Below are 7,725 nucleotides of genomic sequence, written 5' to 3' on the forward strand. Positions count from 1 at the left end.
AAGTTCTTTTTACCCTTGCCTTTCTTGAAACTAGTGGTTTTATTCACCATCAACACTCTATGTTCCTTTTTGATTTCCACCTCCGCTGATTTCAGCATCGAATATAACTCAGGAATGGACTTCTCCATCCCTTGCATATTGTAGTTCCTCACAAAGCTCTTGTAGTTAGGTGGGAGTGACTGGAGGATCTTGTCAATGACCGAGTCATCTAGAAGATTAACTCCCAGCTGAGACAAACGGTTGTGCAACCTAGACATAGTGAGTATATGCTCGCTAACAGAACTGTTTTCCTCCATCTTACAACTATATAACTTGTTGGAGACTTCATATCTCTCGACCCGGGCATGAGTTTGGAGAACCATTTTCAGCTCTTGGAACATCTCATATGCTCCGTGCTGCTCAAAACGCTTTTGGAGCCCCGGTTCTAAGTTGTAAAGCATGCCACACTAAACAAGGGAGTAATCATCACTACGTGACTGCCAGGCGTTCATAACATCTTGAGTTGCTGGGAAAATGGATGCATCACCTAACGGTGCTTCAAGGACATATGCTTTCTTGGCAGCTATGAGGATGATCCTCAAGTTTCGGACCCAGTCCGTATAGTTGCTACCATCGTCTTTCAGCTTGGTTTTCTCTAGGAATGCATTGAAGTTGAGGGCAACATTAGCGTGGTCCATTTGATCTATAAGACATATTGCAAAGATATTTTAGACTATGTTCATGATAATTAAGTTCATCTAATCAAATTATTTAATGAATTCCCACTCAAATAGACATCCCTCTAGTCATCTAAGTGATACATGATCCGAGTCAACTAGGCCGTTTTCGATCATCACGTGAGACAGACCAGTCATCATCCGTGAACATCTCCATGTCGATCGTATCTACTATACGACTCATGTTCGACCTTTCGGTCTCTCGTGTTCCGAGGCTATGTCTGTACATGCTAGGCTCGTCAAGTCAACCTAAGTGTTTTGTGTTTGTAAATCTGGCTTACACCCGGTGTACGTGAATGTTAGAATCTATCACACCCGATCATCATGTGGTGCTTCGAAACAATGAACTTTTGCAATGATGCATAGTGAGGGGGAACACTTTCATGAATTTTTTTGTGAGGGATCATCTTATTTATGCTACCATCATTCGAAGCAAATAAGATGTAAACATAACAAACATCACATGCAAATCATATAGTGACATGATATGGCCAATATCATCTTGCGCCTTTGATCTCCATCTTTGAGGCGTGGCCTGATCACCTTTGTCAACGGCATGACACCATGATCTCCATCATCGTGTCTTCATGAAGTTGTCTCGCCAACTATTACTTCTACTACTATGTCTAACAGTTAGCAATAAAGTAAAGTAATTACATGGCGTTTTCAATGACATGCAAGTCATACTATAAATTAAGACAACTCCTGTGTCTCCTGCCGGTTGTCATACTCATCGACATGCAAGTCATGATTCCTATTACAAGAACATGATCAATCTCATACATCACATATATCATTCATCACATCCTTTTGGGCATATCGCATCACATAGCATACCCTGCACAAACAAGTTAGACGTCCTCTAATTGTTGTTGCATGTTTTACGTGGCTGCCATGGGTTTCTAGCAAGAACATTTCTTACCTATGCAAAAGCCACAACGGTGATATGCCAATTGCTATTTACCCTTCATAAGGACCCTTTTCATCAAATCCAATCCGACTAAGGTGGGAGAGACAGACACCCGCAACCACCTTATGGAACAAGTGCATGTCAGTCGGTGGAACCTGTCTCACGTAAGCGTACGTGTAAGGTCAGTCCGGGACACTTCATCCCACAATGTCACCGAATCAAGATAGGACTAGTAACGGTAAGCAAATTAAACAAACCAATGCCCACAACTACATGTGTTCTACTCGTGCATAGAATCTACACATAGACCTAGCTTTGATACCACTGTTGGGGAACGTAGCAATAATTCAAAATTTTCCTACGTATCACCAAGATCAATATAGGATATTCTAGCAACGACAGAGAGAGGGAGTGCATCTTCATATCTTTGAAGATCGCTAAGCGGAAGTGTTACAAGAAGGTGGATGATGGAGTCGTACTCGCGGTGATTCAAATCGCGGAAGATCCGATCTAGCGCTGAATGGACGGCGCCTCCGCGTTCAACACACGTACAGCCCGGGGACGTCTCCTCCTTCTTGATCCAGCAAGGGGAGAGGAGAAGTTGAGGGAGAGCTCAGGCAGCACGACGACGTGGTGGTGGAGCTTGTGGTATTTCTACAGGGCTTCGCCAAGCTCTATGGAGGAGGAGGAGGTCTTGGGGAGGGAGGGGCTGCGCCAGGGGGAGGGCTTGCCCCCAAGCTAGGGTGGGGGTGCCCCCTTTAGGGTTTCCCCCAACCCTAGGCGCACGGGCCCTATGGGGGAGTTGGTGCCTAGCCCACCTAGGGGCTGGTTCCCCTCCATATTCAGCCCATAGGGCCCTCCAGGGTAGGTGGACCCTCCCGATGGACCCCCGGAACCCCTTTGGTGGTCCCGGTAGAATACCGGTAACCCCCCCCCCCCCGAATATTTCCGGCGACCGAATAAGGACTTCCCATATATAAATCTTCATCTCCGGACCATTTCAGAACTCCTCTTGATGTCTGGGATCTCATCCGGGACTCCAAACATCCTTCGGTAACCACATACTATTTCCCATAACAACTCTAGCATCATTAAACCTTAACTGTGTAGACCCTATGGGTTCGGGAACCATGCAGACATGACCGAGACATATCTCCGACCAATAACCAACAGCGGGATCTGGATACCCATGTTTACTCCCACATGTTCCATGATGTCGGGGATTTAATCAATCCTGTATACAATTCCCTTTGTCCATCGGTATGTTACTTGCCCGAGATTTAATCGTCGGTATCCCAATACCTCGTTCAATCTCGTTATCGGCAAGTCTCTTTGCTTGTTCCGTAACGCTTGATCCCGTGACCAACTCCTTAGTCACATTGAGCTCATTATCATGATGCATTACCGAGTGGGCCCAGAGATACCTCTCCGTCATACAGAGTGACGAATCCCAGTCTCGATTTGTGCCAACCCAACAGATACTTTCGGAGATACCTGTAGTGTACCTTTATAGCCACCCAGCTATGTTGTGACGTTTGGTACACCCAAAGCAGTCCTACGGTATCCGGGAGTTGCACAATCTCATGGTCTAAGGAAATGATACTTGACATTAGAAAAGCTTTTAGCAAACGAACTACATGATCTTCTGTTATGCTTAGAATTGGGTCTTGTCCATCACATCATTCTCCTAATGATGTGATCCCGTTATCAACGACAGCCAATGTCCATGGTCAGGAAACCACAACCATCTATTGATCAACGAGCTAGTCAACTAGAGGCTTACTAGGGACACATTACAGTCTATGTATTCACACATGTATTACAGTTTCCGGTTAATACAATTATTGCATGAACAACAGACAATTATCATGAACAATGAAATATAATAATAACCATTTTATTATTGCCTCTAGGTCATATTTCCAACAGTCTCCCATTTGCACTAGAGTCAATAATCTAATTACATTGTGATAAATCAAACACCCATAGAGTTCTAGTGTTGATCATGTTTTGCTCGTGGAAGAGGTTTAGTCAACGGATCTGCGACATTCAGATCCGTATGCACTTTACAAATATATATGTCACCATCTTGAACATTTTCACGAATGGAGTTGAAGCGACGCTTGATATGCCTAGTCTTCTTGTGAAACCTAGGCTCCTAGGCAAGGGCAATAGCTCCAATGTTGTCACAGAAGAGAGTCATCGGGACCAACACATTGGGAATAACTCGTAGGTCGGTCATGAACTCCTTCATCCAGATTGCTTCATGTGCTGCCTCCGAGGCTGCCATGTACTCCACTTCACATGTTGATCCCGCCACGACGCTTTGCTTGCAACTGCACCAGCTGACTGCCCCACCATTCAAAATATACATGTATCCGGTTTGTGACTTGGAGTCAACCAGATCTATGTCGAAGCTAGCATCGACGTAACCCTTTATGACGAGCTCTTCGTCACCTCCATAAACGAGAAACATATCCTTAGTCCTTTTCAGGTACTTCAGGATATTCTTGACCACTGCCCAGTGTTCCATGCCAGGATTACTTTGGTGCCTCCCTAACAAACTTACGACAAGGTTCACATCAGGTCTGGTACACAGCTTGGCATACATAATAGACCCTATGGTTGAGGCATAGGGGATGACACTCATCTTTTCTCTATCATCTGCCGAGGTCAGGCATTGACCCGTGGTCAATTTCACACCTTGCAATATAGGCAAGAACCCCTTCTTGGACTGACCCATATTAAACTTCTTCAATATCTTATCAAGGTATATGCTTTGTGAAAGACCGATGAGGCATCTCGATCTATCTCTATAGACCTTGAAGCCTAATATGTAAGAAGCTTCTCCAAGGTCCTTCATTGAAAAACACTTATTCAAGTAGGCCTTTATGCTTTCCTAAAGTTCTATATCATTTCCCATCAATAGTATGTCATCCACATATAATATGGGAAATGCTATAGAGCTCCCACTCACTTTCTTGTAAACATAGGCTTCTCCATAAGTCTGCATAAACCCAAACACTTTGATCATTTCATTAAAGCGAATGTTCCAACTCCGAGATGCTTGCACCAGCCCATAGATATAGCGTTGGAGCTTGCACACCTTGTCGGCATTCTTAGGATCGACAAAACCTTCCGGCTGCATCATATACAATTCTTCCTTAAGGAAACCGTTAAGGAATGCCGTTTTGACGTCCATTTGCCATATCTCATAATCATTGAATGCGGCAACTGCTAACATGTTTCGGACGGACTTAAGCTTCGCTACGGGTGAGAAGGTGTCATCGTAGTCAACCCCTTGAACTTGTTGATAACCCTTAGTGACAAGCCGAGCTTCATAGACGGTCAGATTACCATCTGCGCCGGTCTTCTTCTTAAAGATCCATTTATTTTCTATGGCTTGCCAATCATCGGGCAAGTCTGTCAAAGTCCATACTTTGTTTTCATTCATGGACCCTATCTCGGATTTCATGGCTTCAAGCCATTTGTTGGAATCCGGGCCCGCCATCGCTTCTTCATAGTTCGAAGGTTCACCCTTGTCTAACAACATTATTTCCAGGACAGGGTAGCCATACCATTCTGGTGTGGAACGTGTTCTTGTGGACCTACGAAGTTCAGTAGTAACTTGATCTGAAGTTTCATGATCATCATCATTAACTTCCTCTCTAGTCGGTGCAGGCACCACAAAAACATCTTCCTGAGCTGCGCTACTTTATGATTCAAGAGGCAGTACTGCATCAAGTTCTACTTTCCTCCCACTTACTTCTTTTGAGAGAAACTCTTTCTCCAGAAAGGATCCGTTATTCGCAACAAAGATCTTGCCTTCAGATCTGAGGTAGAAGGTGTACCCAATGGTTTCCTTAGGGTATCCTATGAAGATGCATTTTTCCAACTTGGGTTCGAGCTTTGCAGGTTAAAGTTTCTTGACATAAGCATCGCATCCCCAAACTTTTAGAAACGATAGCTTAGGTTTCTTCCCAAACCATAATTCATACGGTGTCATCTCAACGGATTTAGACGGTGCCCTATTTAAATTGAATGAGGCTATCTCTAAAGCATAACCCCAAAATGATAGCGGTAAATTGGTAAGAGACATCATAGATCGCACCATATCCAATAGAGTGCGATTATGACATTTGTACACACCATTACGCCGAGGTGTTCCAGGCGGCGTGAGTTGTGAAACAATTCCACATTTCCTTAAGTGCGTACCAAATTCGTGGCTCAAATATTCTCCTCGACGATATGATCGTAAGAACTTTATTTTCCTGTCACGTTGATTCTCCACCTCACTCTGAAATACCTTGAACTTTTCAAAGGTCTCAGACTTGTGTATCATTAAGTAGGCATACCAATACCTACTTAAGTCATCAATGAGGGTGATAACATAATGATAACCACCACGAGCCTCAACACTCATTGGACCGCACACATCAGTATGTATGATTTCCAACAAGTTGGTTGCTCGCTCCATTGTTTCGGAGAACGGAGTCTTGGTCATTTTGCCCATGAGGCATGGTTCACATGTGTCAAATGATTCATATTCAAGAGACTCCAAAAGTCCATCTGCATGGAGTTTCCTCATGCGTTCGACACCAATGTGCCCAAGGCGGCAATGCCACAAGTATGTGGGACTATCATTTTTAACCTTACATCTTTTGGTATTCACACTATGAATATGTGTAACATCATGTTCGAGATTCAATAAGAATAAACCATTGACTAGCGGGGCATGACAATAAAACATATCTCTCATATAAATAGAACAACCATTATTCTCGGATTTAAATGAGTAGACATCTCGCATTAAACGAGATCTAGATACAATGTTCATGCTCAAAGCTGGCACTAAATAACAATTATTAACGTTTAAAACTAATCCCATAGGTAAATGTAGAGGCAGCGTGTTGACGGCGATCACTCTGACTATTGAACCATTCCCGACGCGCATCGTCACCTTGTCCTTCGCCAGTCTCCGCTTATTCCGCAACTCCTGTTTTGTGTTACAAATATGAGCAACCGCATCGGTATCAAATACCCAGGAGCTACTACGAGCGTTGGTGAGGTACACATCAATAACATGTATATCACATATACCTTCGGTGTTGCCGGCCTTCTTATTCGCTAAGTACTTGGGGTAGTTCCGCTTCCATTTCCCTTGCAATAAAAGCACTGAGTCTCGGGCTTGGGTCCATTGTTTGGCTTCTTCCCGACAACTGATTTACCGGGCGCGGCAACTCCCTTGCCGTCCTTCTTGAAGTTCTTTTTACCCTTGCCTTTCTTGAAACTAGTGGTCTTATTCACCATCAACACTTGATGTTCCTTTTTGATTTCCACCTCCGCTGATTTCAGCATTGAATATAACTCAAGAATGGACTTCTCCATCCCTTGCATATTGTAGTTCCTCACAAAGCTCTTGTAGCTAGGTGGGAGCGACTGGAGGATCCTGTCAATGACTGAGTCATCTGGAAGATTAACTCCCAGCTGAGACAAACGGTTGTGCAACCCACACATAGTGAGTATATGCTCACTGACAGAACTGTTTTCCTTCATCTTACAACTATGGAACCTGTCGGAGACTTCATATCTCTCGACCCGGGCATGAGCTTGGAAAACCATTTTTGGCTCTTGGGACATCTCATATGCTCCGTGCTGCTCAAAATGCTTTTGGAGCCCCGGTTCTAAGTTGTAAAGCATGCCGCACTGAACAAGGGAGTAATCATCACTACGCGACTGCCAGGCGTTCATAACGTCTTGAGTTGCTGGGAAAATGGATGCGTCACCTAGCAGTGCTTCAAGGACATATGCTTTCTTGGCAGCTATGAGGATGACCCTCAAGTTTCGGACCCAGTCCGTATAGTTGCTACCATCGTCTTTCAGCTTGGTTTTCTCTAGGAATGCATTGAAGTTGAGGGCAAAATTAGCGTGGGCCATTTGATCTATAAGATATATTGCAAAGATATTTTAGACTATGTTCATGATAATTAAGTTCATCTTATCAAATTATTTAATGAACTCCCACTCAGATAGACATCCCTCTAGTCATCTAAGTGATACATGATCCGAGTCAACTAGGCCGCGTCGATCATCACGTGA

This window comes from Triticum aestivum, chromosome 6B, assembly GCF_018294505.1.
Source record: "Triticum aestivum cultivar Chinese Spring chromosome 6B, IWGSC CS RefSeq v2.1, whole genome shotgun sequence".
Lineage (NCBI taxonomy): Eukaryota > Viridiplantae > Streptophyta > Magnoliopsida > Poales > Poaceae > Triticum > Triticum aestivum.